Genomic DNA, 20,046 nt, shown 5'->3' with positions numbered 1-20,046 from the left:
AGCGGAAGGGAGAGGGAAAGAGAGATAGAAGCCTCAATGATGAGAGAGAATCATTGATTAGATGCCTCTTATATACCCCACACTGGGATCGAGCCCACAACTTGGGCATTTGCCCTGACCGGGAATTGAATGGTGAGATCCTTGTTCATAGGTTGACATTCAAACGCTGGGCTCAAGATATATTTTTAAGTGAGGAAAGCAAAGAACAGCCATTGCATGTTTGAAATAGTACCACCTATGTTCTTTAAAATTGGGATGTAGCACTCACACACTCAACAACAAAAACAAACAATCTGATTTTAAAATAGAGGATCTGAATAGATACTGGCCAATAGATACATGAAAAGATGTTCAACATCACTAATCATCAGAGAAATGCAAATCAAAACCACAATGAAACTGATGAACAAACAGAACCAGAGACTGATGTATTTCAGAGGTAGGGGGTGGGGCAGGAAGAGATTAACCAAAGAACTGATATGTATATATCCATAACCCATGGATACTGACAATAGTGCAGTGAAGGCCTGGGGAGCAGGGTGGAAGGGGTCATTGAGGAGGAGACATCTGTAATACTTTCAACAATAAAGATAAATTTTTTTAAAAAAATTATAAAAAACACACAATGAGATATCACCTCACACCTGTATAATGGCTATTATAAGAGAGACAAGAAATAAATGTTGGTGAAGATGTGGAGAAATGGGAATCCTTGTACAATGTTGGTGAGAAAGTGATGCAGCGATTGTGGAAAAGAAGTATGGAAGTTCCTCAAGAAATTAAAAATGGAATTACAATATGATCCAACAATTCCACTTCTGGGTATTTATCCAAAGGAAATGAAAACACTAACTTGAAAGGCTATCTGTAGCATTTCCCCTTTTCCATGTTCATTACAGCATTATTTTCAACTAGAGGCCTGGTGTACAGGATGGATTTGTACACTGGTGGGGTCCCTCAGTGCCTGTGCCTTCTCACCATCCAGAGCCCCTTGGGGGATGTTGAACTGTTGGTTTTGGCCCAATCCCTGCAGGCCTCTAGTACACATATAAGATCTTTGGTTAATCTCTTCCCGCCCTCCCCTCTGAGATTCATCAGTTTGTTCCATGTTTCCAGGCCTGTGCATTTAGCGTCTGCCCCCTGGTGGTCAATGAGCATCATAACTACCAATCAAATGGTTGAACCATTGCTTAGGCTTTTATATATATAGATACAAGACATGGAAGCAACTTAAGAGCCCATTGCTGGATGGATGGATGGATTGAGAAAATATGGTATATATGTATATGTGTGTGTGGGGGGGGGGTGTATATGTGTGTGTATACACACACAATGTGTATATGTACACATACACAATAGAATATTATTCAGCTATAGAAAGAAGGAAATCTTGCCATTTGCAACAAAATGGCTAAACATGGAGGGCATTATGTTAAGTGAAATAAACCAGACAGTGAAAGACAAATACCATGTAATTTCACTTATATGTGGAATCTTAAAAAAACAAAAACAAAAAACAACCTGAGCTTATAGATACTGAGAACAGATTGATGATTGTCAGAGGGGAGGGTGGGTGGAGGGTGAAATGGGTGAAGGTGATCAAAAGATGCAAACTTCCAGTTATAAAATAAATAAGTCATAGGCATGCAGTGTATTGCATGATGACTACAGTTAATAATACTGTGCTGCAGATTTGAAAGTTGCTAAGAGAGAAGATCCTAAAAGTTCTTATTACAAGGAAAAAAATTTTGTGACTATGTATGGTGATAGATGTTAACTAGACTTATTGTGGTGATCACTTCCCAGTATATACAAATATCAAATCAATATGTTGCACCTGAAATTAATATAGTTACATACCAATTATGTCTTTTTAAAAGGCTGAAAAATAGGGATACATTTATATCTCTCTCCATCTATCCATCCATCCATCCATCCATCCATGTCCTGTGTTTATACAGGATATCTCTGGAAGGACACCCTTGCCCTGATCAGTTTGGCTCAGTGAATGGAGTGTTAGCCTGCGGACTGAAGGGTTTCGGTTTCATTTTCAATCAAGGGCACATGTCCGGGTTGCTGGCTGGATCCCCAGTGTGAGGCATGCAGGAGACAGCCAATCAATAATTCCTTCTCATCATTGATGTTTCTATCTCTCTCTCTCTCTCTTTCTCGTCCTCTCCAAAATCAATATTTATTTATTTATTTATTTATTTATTTATTTATTTTTAAGTACCCTTGGACCCTTCCCCCTTATGATTCTCTCTCCTTTGTTTTACCCAGAATGTATATGGCATATTTTTAAAAAAGATATTTTATTGATTTTTTTTTTCAGAGAGGTAGAGAGAGGAATAGAGAGTTCGAAACATCAATGAGAGAGAATCATCAACCAGCTGCCTCTTGCACACCCCCTACTGGGGATGTGCCCACAATCGGGGTATATGCCCTTGACCAGAATCGAACCTGAGACCCTTCAGTCTGCAGGCCGACTCTCTATCCACTGAGCCAAACCGGTTTCAGCATATAAGGCATATTATTCATTTCACATCTTTATTCATTGCCCATCTCCTCCAATAGAATGGAAGCCCCATAAGGGCAGATATGTTTGTCTGCTGTGTTTGCCACTGTAACTCCCACACCAGTACAGTGCTGTCCTATGTTGTAACCACCAACCCTGTGTGGTGACCGACCACTTGAAATGGGGCTGGCTGGAACTGAGATGTGGTGTGGGTCAAACACACGTTAGGTTTTGAAAACTTAATGTGTGCTATAGACTCAACTGTGTTCCTCTCAAAATTCAGGTGTTGAAGCCCTAACCCTTAGTTCCTCAGAACAAGACTGTATTTGGAGACAGGGCCTTTACAGAGGTGAATAAGGTAAAATAAGGCCATTTGCGTGAGCCCCAATCCAATCTGTCTAGTGTTCTCATAAGAAAAGATTAGGACACAGGGAGAGAAATCAGAGACATACACACAGAGATAAGAGCACGTGAGGACAGAGCAAGAAGGTAGCCATCTATAAGCCAAGGATAGAGGCCTCAGGAGAAATCAGCACTGCCCACCTTGATCTTGGACTTATGGCTGTGAGAAAATTAGCATCTGTTGTTTAAGCCCAGTCTGTGGTATTTTGTTGTGGCAATCCTAGCAAACTAGTACACTATAAAAAATCATTAGTATCTCATTAATAATTTTTATATTGATCCCATATGTTGGTTTTGGGTAAGTCGGGTTAAAGGAATACATTATTAAAATTAATTTTTTTGTTTCTTTCTACTTTTTAAATATGGCTTCTGGTTTCTGTCATATTTCTATTAAACATCATAAACTAGCATGGTGCCTGCCACATAGTAGGTGCTCAACAAATATCTGCTGAATAAATAAATTAAATATTATCCTTGAGAAGTGACTGGATAAAAGGAGGGAGGGAGGGAGACTGGCTTTTCACTGCATTCCCTTTGATTTGCCATGAATAACTCCTTTAAAAATAAGAGGTCTACAATGAACTATAATAAACACACCCTATGATGATGGTGATACATTAAGACAAGGTGACAGTTGCATCAAATACTCATTAGTCAACAGAGCCAAATATCAACAGTACAACTACTGAAATTTCTTTTGAGAGCCACATTTTTAAAACTTAAACTTCTTCTAATGCCACTCCTTCAAAATAGACTCGCCCAGGCCATGGTATTTTGTGGAAGAGCCACACTCAAGGGGCTAAAGAGCCGCTTGTGGCTCACGAGCCACGGTTTGCTGACCACTGTACTAAGAGATGCTTCTTACATGTATAAACATAACAGTCAGCCATCAGGTGCCCTCAAACAGATGATGTTGTCAACCAGGAACAGCCCAAAAGCTGTAATTCTCAAATGACAGGAGGGATTCCTCTTCACACCCCAGGCTTAGTCAGGGAAGCACCCCCTGAGTCCCCTGAGCAAACCCCTTTCCCAGGATGACAAAACAGGGCTGCTTGGGGACAGCCAGCAGTGTCAATGAGCTAAGGCCCCTGCTCCCTCTAGCCCTCCTGCCTGCTGCTGGATTTGCTTTGTCCATCTGTAAAATAGCACATTGGGCTCACTCCATTTGTTTTTAACTTCCTACTCTGGAAATTTTCAAACATATACAAAAGCAGAGAGAATAGTCAAGGGAGCCTTCACGCATACTGCCCTTCCCCTCAACAACCATCAGCTCACAGCCAGTCACTCTGTTCCACACATAACCCTCCCCGCCCTGCTGATTTTAAAGCAAATCCCCAACAGCATATCACTGCGTCTGTAAGTAATTCAATATGTTTCTCTAAAAGATAAAGCCTCTTTATTAAAACATAGCCATAATACCATTAGCATCCCCAATAAAAGTGAATAATAGCAGGGTCCCCTTGGGGTTTACATTTCCCAAAGATCAACTTTAAAAACAAACAGTTAACATTTTCAATTCAGGATCCAAACAAGGTCTACACATTAAAATCGGTTTATCTTTTTTTTTTTTTTTTTTAATATGTCTTTATTGATTTATTTTTTTTTTTTATTTTTTTTTTTTTTTAGAGAGAGAGACAGGAAGGGAGAGGGATAGAGAGATAGAAACATTGATGAGAGAGAAACATCATGGATCAGGGCTGCTTCCTGTATGCCCCACTCTAAGGACCTTGACCACAACCCAGGCATGTGTCCTGACCGGGAATTGAACCAGCAACTTCCTGGTTTGACACTCAATCTCTGAGCCATCCAGTCAGGACTTAAATATCTTTTAATTTAGACTCTAGATTACTCCCACCTAGTAGGTTCCTCTATCACCCTAGCCAGTGGTTGGCAAACTGCGCCTCGTGAATCACATGCTGGCTCTTTGGCCCCTTGAGTGTGGCTCTTCCACAAAATACCACGGTCTGGGCCAGTCTATTTTGAAGAAGTGGCGTTAAAGTTTAAGTTTTAAAAATTTGACTCTCAAAAGAAATTTCAGCCGAAACCGGTTTGGCTCAGTGGATAGAGCATAGGCCTGCGGACCAAAAAGTCCCAGGTTCAATTCCAGTCAAGGGCATGTATACATTGGTTGCAGGCATTCAATATGTTTCTCTAAAAGATAAAGCCTCTTTATCTTTTAAATAAAGCCCAGTTGGGGGGAGAGGGGGTGCAGGAGGCAGCTGGTCAATGTATCTCTCTCATCGATGTTTCTAGCTCGCTAGTTCTCTCCCTTCCTCTCTGTGAAAAATCAATAAAATATATTTTAAAAGAAATTTCAATTGTCGTATTGTTGATATTTGGCTTTGTTGACTAATGAGTTTGCCGACAACCACTGCCCTATCCTGTCTCTCCCCCTCCTGCCAATATCTATTCTATTAGTGATCTATTTGCTGCATAATGAATTACCATAAAACTTAGTGACTTAAAACAACAAATACTTGTTATCTCAGTTTTTGTGAGGCAGGAATCTGGGCTGACTCCCTCTAGCTCAGGGTCCTGCACCAGCTGCAATCTCAGTGCTGGGTGGGGGGGATGTTAGGTGGTGTCCTGCCTGCAGGGTAATTGGGAAAGGATCTGCTTCCAAGCTCACCCAGTAGGTGTTGGCAGCATTTAGTGGCCCATCACTCTATTCCATGCTGGTCCCTCCAACATGGCAACTTGTTTGATCAAAGTGAGAGAAGGAGAGTGAGCAGTGGGCACTTGAGTGTGCACCAGACTCACCTTGAGGCTCTGAGGAAACTCCTGGGCTCTGCCCCCAGAGCTCCTGATCCAGCAGGTTTGAGTGGGGCCTACGGTGGTGCATTTGTAATGAGTTCCCAAGTGAGGCTGGGGCCACACTTGGAAAACTACTGCATTATAGGAACCCCCTCCCTCACTTTTTATTTCTTCATTGCATTTTATCTGTTGATGGGTCACCCTTAAGAATTCCCAGGTGAGGAGAGTGATTTCAACCCTGGCGGCAAATAAGGATTGCTTGGTGAACTTTAAAAAACAGTAAGCCTAAAAGCCCCATTCAAGACTTGCTGAATCAGAAAATGGGGTGGGGGTTTCTGGAGGTACTTTTTAAAGCTCTTTGTGTGATCCTCATGTGCAGCTGGGGTTGAGATCCACTGGGCTAGAAGTAGCTGGGATTTCACCCTAGATAAGTCCCTTTAAGTAACCACTGGGATAATAAGTAGTGTTTACTAGGCATGTAATTAACAGGCCCTGCACCAAACATGCTACTGTATCTTCTTGTCTTGTCTTCACATTGCTGCCATGACTCATTACTCCCACCTCTCCAGTGAGAAAACTGAGGCTTGAACTTAAAACAACAGACCTGCCCAAGGTCACCCAGTGTGTTGATTTTCAAATAGATGCACAAATTCTTTGATGCTCCTCCCTTCAAAAAGTGGAGTCTTGGCTGGCTGGTGTGGCTCAGTGGTTGAGTGTCGACTCACGAACCAGGAGGTTACAGTTCAATTTCAGTCATGCCCGGGTTGCGGGTTCAATCCCCAGTAGGGAGTGTGCAGGAGGAGGCCGATCAATGATTCTCTCTCTTCATTGATATTTCTATCTCTCTCTTTCTCTCCTCTCCTTTCTCTGAGATCAATAAACACATATTTTTTAAAAAGTGGAGTCTCACCTTGAATGTGGACTAGACTTAGTAACCCACTTCTAATGAATAGAATATGGTACTGACAGATGATGACTTCTGTGACTTGGTCATAAAAGGCATTCTTCTTGCTCTCTATGGAGAACTGCTCAGGCTAGGAGAAGCCAGCTACTGTGCTGTGTCACTTGGAGAGGCCCTGGTAGTGAAGAACTGAGGCCTCCTGCCTATAGCCATGTGAGTGAGCCACATGGGGGTAGATCCTCCAGCCTGCCAAGCCTTCATGTGACTGCAGCTCTGGCTGGCATTTTGAATGCAATTGCAAGACAGACCCTGAACCAGAACCATCCAACTGAGCTGCTTCTGAATTTCTGACCAACAGAATCTATATGAAAAAAATCACTGTCTGCTAAGTGTTGGGGTAATTTGTTATGTAGAAACAGAAACTATACAGTCCATAATTCAAACTTGGGTCTGTGATTCCACGGGCTTCACTCTTACCCCTTCTCTTAGTCAGGGTCAGTTTCTAGCATGGGGGGCATGAGCCTCCACCCCAGCCATGGGCAAAACTGGGGAGTACTTCCCACCTGTGCATCAGCCTGATCCTGGGAAGTCTTTGTTTTTCCTGAGGCCTGAGACTGTAGGTGTTATGGATGCCAGACTGACCTGATCACCATTGCAGGTTGCTGGATACATAGTAGATGTTCAATAAAAAGTTGTTCCATAAATAATCACCTTTAACCCACTTTTATGGGGGGATATATTGTCTTATTAAAAGTCATTTTTGCAGGTAATACAATGGGGGTCTGTCTCTCTCAGGAGGGTGCAAACTTGCTGAGGGGGTCACACAATCTCCATATTCCCAGTAGGGCCTTGAAAGAGCAAATGTAATAACAGGGACTCCATGATCAAGGCCACTTGGGCTAATGTCTTTTATGTGGGTTACATCTAAATCTTTTAGCAAGGCAAGGCCAGTTATTCCCATTTTATAGATAAGGACACTGAGGCTCAGAGAAGGTAACTGGGAAGTGGCAGAGCTGGGCTCCAATGCAGTTCAAAGCCCTTTGTCCAAGTTCCCCTCCAGTGGGAAGCCACAGCACTCAGATCTAGAGAAGAGAGTAGCTTGTGCTCAGGCTCAGCTGTGGATAAAAACCCCTGACAGCTGGGCCTAGGGAATAATGCCTGCCTGACCACAAAGCAACCTCAGGCCCAGGATGGCAGCTATGAATAATGGATGACACCAGGGGGATAGGAAAGGGAACCATTGTGGCCAGTGATTCATCTCCACAGTGCCTGGCCAACTACCTGTGGAGGGGGAGGATGAATGGACTCCAGCCTCAGAGTCAAAGGCAGGGCCCACAAGGGAATTGGGGGTCAACCCCACTGTCTACCCGTTTCAATGTCCAAGCCCTTCCTCTCCTCCCCGTTTCAATGTCCAAGCCCTTCCTCTGGAAAAGCAGCCAGTTCTTCCCCAAGCCCAGGGGACTGGATTCTGGAGGACGGAGGAAGGGAATGGAAATGTTTTGTGGCTGTTTTTTTTTTTTTGCTTTTTTTGTGTGTGTGTTTTTTTTAAAATATATTTTATTGATTTTTTTTTTACAGAGAGAAAGGGAGAGGGATAAAGAGTTAGAGAAACATCGACCAGCTGCCTCTTGCACACCCCCTACCGGGAATGTGCCTGCAATCAATGTACATACCCCTGACCTGAATCGGACCTGGGACCTTTCAGTCCACAGATGGAAGCTTTATCCACTGAGCCAAACCAGTTTTGGCTGGAAATGGTTTTGATGTGTGGTGGTGATGGATGAGGGGTCTGCAGCCAGACTACCAGGGTTCAAGTCCTCTGACACATGCTAGCTGTGTGACCTTATGATTCACCTCCTCAGTGCCTGGCCAACTACCTCTAGAGGGCAGGATGGATGGACTTCCCCAGGAACTGGATTCTGTAGGACAGAAAAAAGGAAGGAAAATGGTTTTGATGTGTGGATGAGGGACTTATTCATCCTATTTGAGATGCATCTGTAAAGTGTAGAAAATTCTATCTACTTCACACTGTTGTCAGGGGTTGAGTTAATGACACATGTAAAGTGCTTAGCACATCACCTGGCACACACTAAGTGCTCAATAAATGCTAATTAGTGTTCTTATGCTCTGTACCTGGCGATGCGGGCAGCATTCTGCATAACTTATTTCATGTAATCCTCATGGCAACCCAAAGCAGTATCTAGTATAATTCCCATTTTACAGACAAGAAAACTGAGACTCTCAGAAATGAAGTTAAGATCTTAGACAGTCCCTTGAGGATTTAAACTCAAATCCAATGAGCAACTTCCAGTACACTAAGAGTTCCAGTCGATTATCCTGTCCCACCAGCCCCAAAATATATTTGTCCCTTATAAAAGTTCCTAAGATTACACAACTAATCACTCAGTACACAAATATCAACTCCAGATTAAGAACTTAAATGCCCAAACAAATTTAAAAAAAAAACAACACTTTAAAATCTTTAGTGGAAAGTATAGGTAAATATCTTTTAGACCTTAATGTTGGGAAAGATGGCAGATTATGAACTTAAATGTCAAAAACAAAGCTTTAGAAAACATAGGTGAATACAATTTAGACCTTAAGGTTGAGAAAGTTGTGCAGCATCATTATGATCAAGTAAGTGCAGATTAAGATCTCTACCAGTAATAATTTTACCTCCAACTGACAAACATTTTAAAATTTAGTTATGCCAAATAGAGGAGAGGACATGGGTCTTACACGTTGCTGGTGGCAGTGTAATTAGTACAATTACTTTAGAAAGCAGCTTGCTATTATCTCCTACAGGTGAATATCCAGATATTCTGAGTCCCAGGGATTCCACGTCTAGGTAAACACTCTAGAGCAGGGGTAAGGAACCTTTTTTCTGTCAAGGAAAATTTAGATATTTATAATACCATTCACAGGCCATTCAAAATTATTACCATAAGAATCAGCCTGCTGTATTTGGTCAAATGTTTAATAAACTCACCCCTAATGCCTTGGCAGGGCCAGGCCAAATGATTTCATGGGTCTTCTATGGCCCTCGGGCTGGGAGTTCCCCACCCTACTCTAGAGAAACCCTTGCACACATGCAGCAAGAGCCACTTACCAGAATGTTCATTTTAGCAGACACCTGGACACCACCCAGAGGCCATCTGTTCGAGAGCAGAGGGTACAATGACCTGGTAGAATAAGGCACAACAGTTAAAACAAGTGATGTACACTATGGGTCAGTCTTCACTTTATACTATTCCATGAAGAATTAAGTCCCAGAATAAGTATAAGATTCATACAGCTTACACTCATTTTTGGTTGCCTGGATTCTCTTTGTTGCAGATTGAATTGTGTCCCCAAAGAACTATGCTCAAGTCCTAATCCCTGTTAATTATAAATGTGATCTTATTTGGAAATAGGGCCTTTGCAGATGTGATAAGTTAAGTTTAGATAAAGTAATACTGGTTTAGGGTGGGCCCTAAATCAAATGACTGGTAAACTTATAAGAAAAGGAGAATATCCTAGCCATAGTGATTAGGCAAGAAAAAAAATAAAAGGCATCCAGATTAGAAAGGAAGAAGTAAAATGATCTCTGTTTGCAATGACATGATCTTATATATAGAAAACCCAACTCCACCCAAAAGCTGTTAGGATAAATAAATTCAGTAAAGTTGCAGGATATAAAATCAATGAAAGTTATTTGTGTTTCTATATACTAACAACAAACTACTTGAAAAAGAATTTAATAAGACAATTCCATTTTTAATAGCATCAGAAACAATAAAATACTTAGGGATAAATTTAACCAAGGAAATGGAAGACCTGTACTCTGAAAACTATAAGACACTGGTGAAAGAAATTAAAGAAGACACACAAAAACGGAAAGCTATACCGTGTTCTTGGATTGGAAGAATTTACAGATTCACTGAAATTCCTATCAAAATTCCAATGGCATTTTTCACAGAAATAGGAAGAAAAGAAAAAAAACTATTCGAAAATATGTATGGAACCACAAAAGAGTCTGAATAGCCAAGGCAATCTTGAGAAAGAAGAACAAAGTGTGTGTTGGAGGCATCACACTTCCTGTTTTCAAGCTATATTACAAGCTATACTAATCAAAATAGTATGGTACTGACATAACAAAAAAACACATAGACCAATGGAACAGAATAACAAGCCCACGCATAATTCCATGCATATATGGTCAACAAACACACAGTGGAGAAAGAATAGTCTTTTTAATAAAGGCAGCTGGGAAAACTAAATATCCACATGCATAAAAATGAAACTGGAGCCTGTCTTAGATCACTCACAAAAATTAACTCAAATGGATCAAAGATTTAAATATAAGACCTGAAACCATAGAAGCATATGGAAAAAGAGTTTTGACATTGGTCTTGGCAATGATTTCTTAGATAAGACACCAAAAGCTCAGGCAACAAAAGCTAAAATAAACAACTTACATCAAACTAAAGAGCGTTTGCACAGCAGAGGAAACAATAAATTGATAAGGCAACCTACAGAATTTGAGAAAATATTCCTAGAACTCAATAACTATAAAAGCAAATAATCTAATTTTAAAATGGACAAAGGACCTAAAAAGATATTTCCCAAAGAAAACATTCAAATGGCCAATAGGCACATGAAAAGATACTCAACATCACTAATCATCAGGAAAATGCAAATCAAAGCCCCAATGAGATATCACCCCACATTTGTTAAAATGATTATTTTTTTTTTTTTTTAAATAGCAAATGTTGGTGAGGTTGTAAAGAAAAGGGAACCCTTATGTATTATGGGTGGGAATGTAAATTGGTGCAGTCACTATGGAAAATGATATGGAGATTCCTCAAAGAATTAAAAATAGAATTACCATATGATTCAGCAATCTCACTCCTGGGAATATATGTGAAAGAAATGAAATCAGTATCTTGAAGAGATATCTACTATCTCATATTCATCGCAGCATTATTCACAATAGCCAAGGTCCTTCAACAGATGAATATATTCAATATACATATACTATATACATTGTGTGTGTGTGTATATATGTGTGTGTGTGTGTATAGACATAAAAAGATATAGATATGAGTAATGGAAAATATAAACACACATACACATATAACATTCCATTGTAAATATTTAGGATGTCCCCCCCAAAAACACTTAAATGTGGAATAAGAAACAAAGAAAAGAAGAGAAAAGAAAACTGATTTTGTAGAAACATAAAGTAGAGGGGTTCAGTGGAGGAGGACATAAGGAGATGTAGGTCAAAGGGTATAAACTTTCAACTATAAGAAGAATAAGTTCTGAGAATCTAATGTACAGCATGGTGGCTATCCTATATAATAAAAAGGTAATATGCAAATTGACCATCACTCCAGCATACAAGATAGCCACCCCATGTGGTCAAAGATGGCCACCCCCATGTGGACACAAAATGGCCATCACAAGATGGCCAGCAGGGGAGGGCAGTTGTGGGGGATCAGGCCTGCAGGGGAGGGCAGTTAGGGGTGACCAGACCAGCAGATGAAGGCAATTGGGGACAACCAGGCACGTAGGGAACGACAGTTCAGGGGAACTCAGGCCTGAAGGGGGGACAAGGCCTGCAGGGGAGGGCAGTTAGGGTCAACCACACTGGCAAGGGAAGGAAGTTAGGGGTGATTGGGCCAGCAGGGGAGTGCAGTTGGGAGAGCCAGGCCTACAGGGTAGGACAGTTAGAGGCGACCAGGCTGACAGGGGAGGGCCTTAGGGGCAATAAGGCTGGCAAAGGAGGGAAGTTAGGGATGACAGGGCCAGCAGGGGAGGACAGTTGGGGGCAATCGGGCCAGCAGAGTAACAGTTAGGCATCGATCAGGTTGTCAGGGGAGTGGTTAGGGGGTGATCAGGCTGGCAGGCAGAAGCGGTTAGGGGGCAATCAGGCAGGCAGGCAGGCAAGCAGTTGAGAGCCAGCAGTCCTGGATTGTGAGAGGGATGTCTGACTGCCTGTCAGTGAGATTGGGTCTAAATGGGCAGTCAGACATTCCTCGAAGGGTCCCAGATTGGAGAGGGTACAGGCTAGCCTGAGGGACATCCCCCACCCCCGGGCATGAATTTCATGCACCGGGCCTCTAATAGTTAATAATTTGTTATTGTATACTTGAAAGTTGCTGACAGTAAATATTAAGCATTCTCACCACACACACACACACACACACACACACACGAGGTAACTACCATGTTTCCCTGAAAATAAAACATCCTCCAAAAATAAGACCTACTTACAGATTTCCTTCTGAGTGAAATATAAGGCATCCCCAAAAAAATAAGCGCCCCCCCCCCCCCAGGCTCTGACTCAGAATGAAAATTAATTTACCATAAACTGGTCCCTAGGGCTGCCCCGACTGGCATCTAGCAACCAGTGACATTACGCGGAGTCCTGACATCACTGGTGTGTGGAGGTGGAGCGGAGGTCAGAGTGAGCGGTGGAGGTCAGAGTGTGCGGAGCAGGAGAGAGGAGGAGACTTTCACAGATGCGTGTAGAAAAACAGGAGGATTAGAGCGGACAGGACACGGCGAAGGTGCTGAGTGCTGGTCTGTCTCTGGTGACACTACCTGATGCTCGCAGCCGCCCTCATGATGACTGAAGGTTCTCAGTCAGTGGCAGACCCTACTCCATCCCAGATCCAGGCCCCAGCAATCCCAGTGACAGTCCTCAGACAGGCCCCAGAGGGTAAATGTCTGATAAAGGGGTAAGGGGGGATGTCTGGTGAAGGTGTTCAATGGCACAGGGGTGGGGGGAGGGGGATCACTTAAAATGACACAGGAGGATCAGAGGGGGCAATCAAATTGACACAGGAGGATCTAAAAGGATTACTAAAATTGTAATAACCCCTCTGATTCTCCTGTGCCATTTTGATTCCCCCCTCGAATCCCCCCTGTATCATTTTAAGTGATCCCCCTCCCCGCACCTTGATACCCCAATCCTTTTTTTTTACCCCTAGAAATGAGCGCAAAAAGAAAAAGCTACTCCATGGAGTACAAGAAAGGAATTGTGGAAGACTCTTGGGGCCAAAATCTTACTGCTTTCTGCAAAGAGAAGATGTTGAGTATCCAAGTGGTCCAAAAATGGCAAACTGAGTATGGTAACCTCATTGAACAAGTGGACAAGGGAAATGCTAAAAAGCACAAGTGTGGATCAGGTCGGCAATCATTATTTTCCGAGCTGGAAGACCTGATCTGTGAATGGGGTGTTGACAGGAGAGGCTTTGGTTGTGAATAGGACTCAGATTCAAGAATTTGCCCTTGCAATGGCACCACAGTTTGACATAGCCCCCGAAGACTTCAAAGCATCAAAACACTGGCTGGATAATTTCCTTTAGCGAAGTGAACTGTCTTTAAGAATATCTACAACATTGTTTAGGTTAGAAGATACTCAAGTTATTAAGCGAGCACTTGCATTCAAGTCCTTTATTGATGATGCTAACTTCTCTAAATACAATCTTTCCAACATGATTGTTATGGATGAAACTGTAGTGTTTATGGGCCAATCATCTCAAACAGCAATTGAACAGCGGGGTGCCTCCTTAGTGTACATTCCCTCCACTGCTTACAAAAGTGCACATGTTTCCTGTATTTTGGCAATTCGTCTGGATGGCACTAAAATCCCACCTTTAATCATTTCTAAGGGCAAGAAGGAAAAGATTGAACATGTTTTGGGCGTTTTTATTCTTAAAACTGAAAAAGCCTGGGCCGCACAAGCAGTTATAAGGAAGTGAGTAGATTTAATGCTGCCGCTTGTTATGCGAGGGAACCAAAGAGGTCTGCTAGTCTGGGATGCAGCCAGCACTCACCGCGCTAAAGACATGAAGACATTTCTTCACGAAAGAAAAATAGATCAGATGATGATTCCTGCAGGAATGACGGCCTATCTCCAGACTCTTGATATTGCAATAAACAAGCCATTCAAAGACAATTTGCGCATGGAAATTAATGACTACATTGAAAATAGAATGGAGAGAAATCAGCGTGGAAACTTTGTGAAACCTAAACTGCAAGAAGTTGTGACTTGGGTGAAGAATTCATGTGAGAAAATCACTGACAGTTGCATTGCAAATGCACTGCGAGCAGGCTACCTTGACAAGAAATACTCATTTAAAGACAGTGCTATTGCTAAACATGAGAGATTTGGTCCACTGATTCTGAAAGAAATGGAGTCACAAGAAATTCACCAGGAAATTCAGAAATTGGATTGTTATGATGATGTTCCAGAAGATGATGACATGATTGTCATTGAATAAATGAGTAAATTCTTGATACTGTAGGATTCACAGTTTGTCTGGTTTGTGTTGACAACTACCATACTACCGTACCATATACAGGTAATAAATTTCCTTTATTTTAATTTAACAATAAATGTGTACTGTATTCTTCTTCATGAAAAATAAGACATCCCCTGAAAATAAGACCTAGCGCATCTTTGGGAGCAAAAATTAATATAAGACACTCTCTTATTTTTGGAGAAACAGGGTATGTGAGGTGGCAGATATGTTAATTGACCTGAATAATCATGTGTATGTACATAAAAGCATCATGTTGTATATTTTAAAAATATATACAATTACATATGTCAATTATTCCTCAACAATGTTGGGAGGAAAAAAGATGCAATGACACACAGAGGAGAACGCATGTGAAGACACAGGCAGAGACTGGAGTGATGCATGTAGAAGCCAGGGATTGTCAAGGATTGCTGGCAACCATCAGAAATCAGGAGAGGCAGGGAACAGATCTTTTTCTAGAGCCTTCAGAGGTGTACCTCATGGTTCTCAACCACAGTAGCAAAATTACAGTTATGAAGTAGCAACAAAAATAATTTTATGGTTGGGGGTCACCACAACATGAGGAACTGTATTAAAGGGCTGTGGTATTAGAAAGGTTGAAAAGTACTGCCCTTGAAGAATGTAACCTTCATGAGGACTAAGATTTGACTAACTGGCTCATGGTTGTCTCCCCAGCTCCTAACACAGTGCTTGGCACATAGTAGGTGCTCAATAAAGATTGGTTGAATGAATGAATGAATGTATGATTAACAGGCTCCAGTGCTTATATGAGTGTGTGTGTGTGTGTGTGTGTGTGTGTGTGTCTGGCTGTGTTGGTGCTACAGATGGAAAGCAGGACAGGCTGGGGGTGGGGAGTATCTCAGGCTGGGCCTGCCGACCCCCCTCCCTTAATCTGTTCCTCATCACACTGACACTGACCACAGACCTCAGGAGTAAAGACCAGAGTCAACCTAGGCCCCACTTAACCCAGGAAAACATAAATGGACTTTTCTGGCAGACACAGAGCCTGTGGGGTGTCTCTGCCTCAGGCTGGTGGTCGGCTGGGCTCTGCAGTAAGAAGACTGTGGGGTGCCTGGGCTGTGAGCAGCCCTCTAGTTCACCTCGAGCACGTTCCCCACTTCAGCTATCCATTTGCCACTGTCCCCACTGCTTTCATCTCGCTGTACCAGCTTTAGTACTTCCATTAATACTTCGCTTTAACTCACTTTTCCCCCTTAATGGATGGATTTTTAAAGGGATAGGTATGTCATTATCACAAATGGAAAAGCAATACCTGAGCCCAAATAGAAGGAAACTATAAACATAAATATGCAGAAAATGACACATTATTAACCTCTAGTTCAAGAATGTAGATTGCCCAAACTTTGAGCCTGAGGTTTGCAATCTCCTGGTTATGAGGAAAACCAGTGTGGAGAGATGTTAAAGCAAGTGAGGCTTTCTCCCCTTGAACAAGAATTGCTGTCTGGCCCTGGCCTGTTTGGCTCAGTGGATAGAGCATTGGCCTGCATACTTAAGGGTCCCGGGTTCGATTCCAGTCAAGGGCATGTACCTTGGTTGTGGGCACATACCCAGTGGAGTGTGTGCAGGAGGCAGCTGATTGATATTTCTTTCTCATCGATGTTTCTAACTCTCTATCCCTCTCCCTTCCTCTCTGTGTAAAATCAATAAAATATATATTTTTAAAAATTGTTGTCTGATTCATTGCTAACTGTCCCACCTATCCTCACCCTAGAGAACTCCCCGGTGGGTCACCTCTCACCTTTTGGGAAACTCCCCTCTGGCCAAGCAGTTTTCATTTCATTTTAGGTCCAGAACGCTGATGGGGATGCCCTGGAAGCAGAAGCCTGTGCAGCCTGGTGGCGAGGCAGAAAGGCCCAGCTGGAGGGAGTTTCCCAGGAGGCTGGCTGAGACTTCCCTACTCCCTAGCAAGTCCCTCTCTTGTCCCAGCCTCGCCAGCAAAGGGAAGCAGGCACAGGGCCAGGCTGGCACAGGGCAGACTCAGCTGAGCCATGGCAATCCCCAGGGAGCCAGGATGAGCTCATCCCTAGCCCTTATTTATCTTCCCGGCTAATGAGCATCTGAGAACCTCCTTGCCATTGCCAGGAAGGACCCCTGGGACACTGGAGGCAGGGAGGTGCGAAGGGCCAAATGTCAGCAAGGAGGTAGAGGCCCCAGGAGAGGAAATGAGCTTGGGGAGGGGAGCTCTACTTCCTGCCTCTTCTTTGTAGGGGAGAAAGCTGGGGCAGGCAGGGTGGCAGTTAAGCACAGGACTCTGAAGCCTGCCATGTGAGCTTGAGTCACGGCTCACTGCTCATCACCTATGTGGCTTAAGCGAGGACTTTAGTCCCTCACTGCTCAGAGTGTGGTTCCCCAAATGTCAGCACCACCTGGGAGCTTGTAAGAAATGCAGAATCTCACACCTAGAACTTCTGTGACAGAATCTGCATGTATGGTTGTATGTGTGTGTGTGTGTGTGTGTGTGTGTCTGTGTGTGTGTGTGTCTGTGTGTGTGTCTGTGTGTGTGCACGCTTAGTCCTCACCCTAGGATATTTTTTCCATTGATTTCTAGAGAGAGATGGAAGGAAGGTATGGAGGGGGAGAGAGAGACAGAGAAACATTGACCTGAGAAAGACACAATTATTGATTGCTCCCCACATGCCCTCCTACCGAGGCTGGGGAACCTGCAGCCAAGGTACATGACCTTGCCCGGGAATCAAACACATGGCCTTTCCGTCCACAGGCCGATGCTCTAGCCACTGAACAACCCAGCCAGGGCCAGAACCTGCATTTTAACAAGACCCCCCAGGTAATTTCCGTGTTCATGTGCCACTCTGTGCCTCAGTATCCCCATCTGTAAAATGGGGATTAAAATGAGTTTATGCAGATGGAGTGTTTTAAACAGTGTTTACTGCCATTATTATTTATTGTTATTCTTGAAGCAACTCAACTTGGGCAAGATGATGGCTGGGCCCAGGTGGGCTGCTCTCAAGGCCCTCCCCCACTACCCCCAATCTCTCAGCACCCCAGAGGGACTTACATGAGACCCAAATGAAGATGAGGTGCCTGTGGCTCAGAGAAGTACAGTAACTTGCCCAAGTTCCAAATGGGGAAATCCAAGTTCACCCCAACTGTCAGACCCTGCTACTAAGGTTAACATTAAATACCAGGTAGGTGGAATTGTTGCCTCTGCACCAAGCACTTGAGGTGCTCACAACCACTCTGTGAAGTCAACCTTACTGTCACCCCTATTTTTCAGATGAGGAACCTGAGGCACAGAGAGGTTAGGCTGCTTTTCCAGAGGATGTCTAACTCTCGACTTCTGTGCCATGTTACATCCCACCTTATTTTTTTTCTCCCAGAATCTTTTCCCCAAGTGTCCCTGTCTTCTCTGTCATCACTTTGCCCTGGCTCTGGGGCTCTGAGCCTGCCCCTCCCACAGCCTTTACGAGGTCTTTGAAAACTTCAGGCTGGGACCACAGAGGCCACTGGAACTGGGTCTGCGGGAAGAACCTGTTTCCTTCTGTTCTGGGCTCCCAGATGTGACAGGAGCCTTTGAAGGCAGTGCTAGACAGACTGGGGTTGTTTGAGACGCTTGGCTCAGGCCTCTAAAGCCGGGCTTCCCTCAGGCTCTGTCCCCTATTCCTATTCAACCACCAGTTCACCATCTGGGCGTGGCCCCTTGGCAAGGATGCAGCTGGGCCAGGCCTGGACCTCTGCAGACTAATCATTCATTCATTCGTTCGTTCATTCGTTTGTTCATTCATATATATATTGAATGAATGTGTGCCAGGTACTGTTCTGCAAAAGTGGCAATGAATGAAACTGCCCTACTCCTGGGGAAGAGACAGACCAAATTTAATCACACACCCTCAAAAATGTGCAATTTCACAATGCTCCAGGCAGACAATAACGAAAGGAATCACTTAGGTAGAGATGAGGGAGGGCCCTCCTGAGGAAGGACATTTAAGCTGAGATCTGAAAAATGAAGTGGAAGAATACTGCAGCTAGAGGACACAGCACGAGCAAAGGCCCAGAGATGGGAAACAGCCTGGTGCACCTGAAGCAGGAAAGAGACCAAACCAGCCAGGCTGCTCTGGAGGGAGTAAGGAGAGCCTGGCCACCATGGTATTACGAGTTGAGTCCTCCATCTTCCCCCAGAGGGTCTGCTTGAAGCTGGGAGAGATGTTTCCAGCTGTCAAGCCCCCCAGCTCTCAGAATGAGAGGCTTCACCTGCCCATTCCTATCTTCCAAGCCCGAGGCAGTGACCCAAGGGTCTTGAGCCCCAGAGGTCTTGAAGGACCCGTCTTACCTTCTTGCATGCTCTAGCTTGCCACAGGGCCAGCCGGTGTCCTCTCACTAGATTCCCTTCTTGGGTGAACTCTCACTGTACTTATTGTCTTCTCACTGGATTCCCTTCTTGGGTGAACAAGTGGAAATCCCTGCACTTATTGGCCCCTCGGCGTTCCCTGGCCTTGCCTCAAATCCTGCCTCCGTCAGTCACCAGCTAGCTGTGGTACTTCTACCCTGCGGACCTCATGTTCCTCATCTGTTAAATGGGATATTTCTCGTTCCCGAGTAATCTCGAGAAACGTGTTGAGTGGTTAGCACAGGGCGTGGCCCTTGGTGTGGCTAATCAAGGTTATTACGTTAAATAACCATGTTTATAAGAAGCCAAGGAGAGGCAAACTCCCGGCATCTCAGCCCTCAGCAGAAGGAGAGCCCCGTGAGGGTGGCCGGGATCTTGTTTGTCAGCGGTTCCCGAGGGGACCTGTGTACCAGGCACAGGGTTGGTGTTCCATAAATGTGTGAGTGAATGAAAATAAGTAAATGAACTAGCCAATAAGTGAATAGCCAGTTCCCCGCCCCAAGCAAGGACTTTCAATTAAGGGGTCCTGCTTCTCTCCAGCTCTGGCCCGGGATCCCACCGCTCCCGCTTCTGGGCAACACTCATCTGCGCTAAGCCTCAGTTTCCCCCTCCCTAAGCCCCGGGTGAATACGAGCAGCCTCTAAGGTCAGAGGGAGGTTTCCTGGCCGGGGACCCGCAGCCCCGGGCGCCCAATCCTCGCGCGCTGAGGTAAAAGTGTCCCCGTCAACCCCCCCCATCCCGTCCCCCTTTCTGCCAGCTGCGTCCAACTCCCGGCCCGCCTCAGGCTGACCCG

General features: G+C 44.0%; 1 long non-coding RNA gene across 1 annotated transcript; it reads right to left on the bottom strand.

Annotated features, from left to right (window-relative positions):
• Positions 1-9,681: 9,681 nt before the first annotated feature.
• Positions 9,682-19,998, bottom strand: LOC123651212. The gene is made up of 2 exons (XR_006739765.1): positions 19,197-19,998; positions 9,682-9,754 (listed from the first exon to the last, which is right to left on the bottom strand). It is a non-coding gene; the product is annotated as an uncharacterized LOC123651212 (long non-coding RNA).
• Positions 19,999-20,046: the final 48 nt, after the last annotated feature.

The sequence above is a fragment of the Pipistrellus kuhlii genome, unplaced genomic scaffold, assembly GCF_014108245.1.
Source record: "Pipistrellus kuhlii isolate mPipKuh1 unplaced genomic scaffold, mPipKuh1.p scaffold_m20_p_4, whole genome shotgun sequence".
In the NCBI taxonomy this organism is placed as follows: domain Eukaryota; kingdom Metazoa; phylum Chordata; class Mammalia; order Chiroptera; family Vespertilionidae; genus Pipistrellus; species Pipistrellus kuhlii.
The sequence above is the reverse complement of the archived record's forward strand: the minus strand, read 5'-3'. Positions and strand labels throughout refer to the sequence as shown.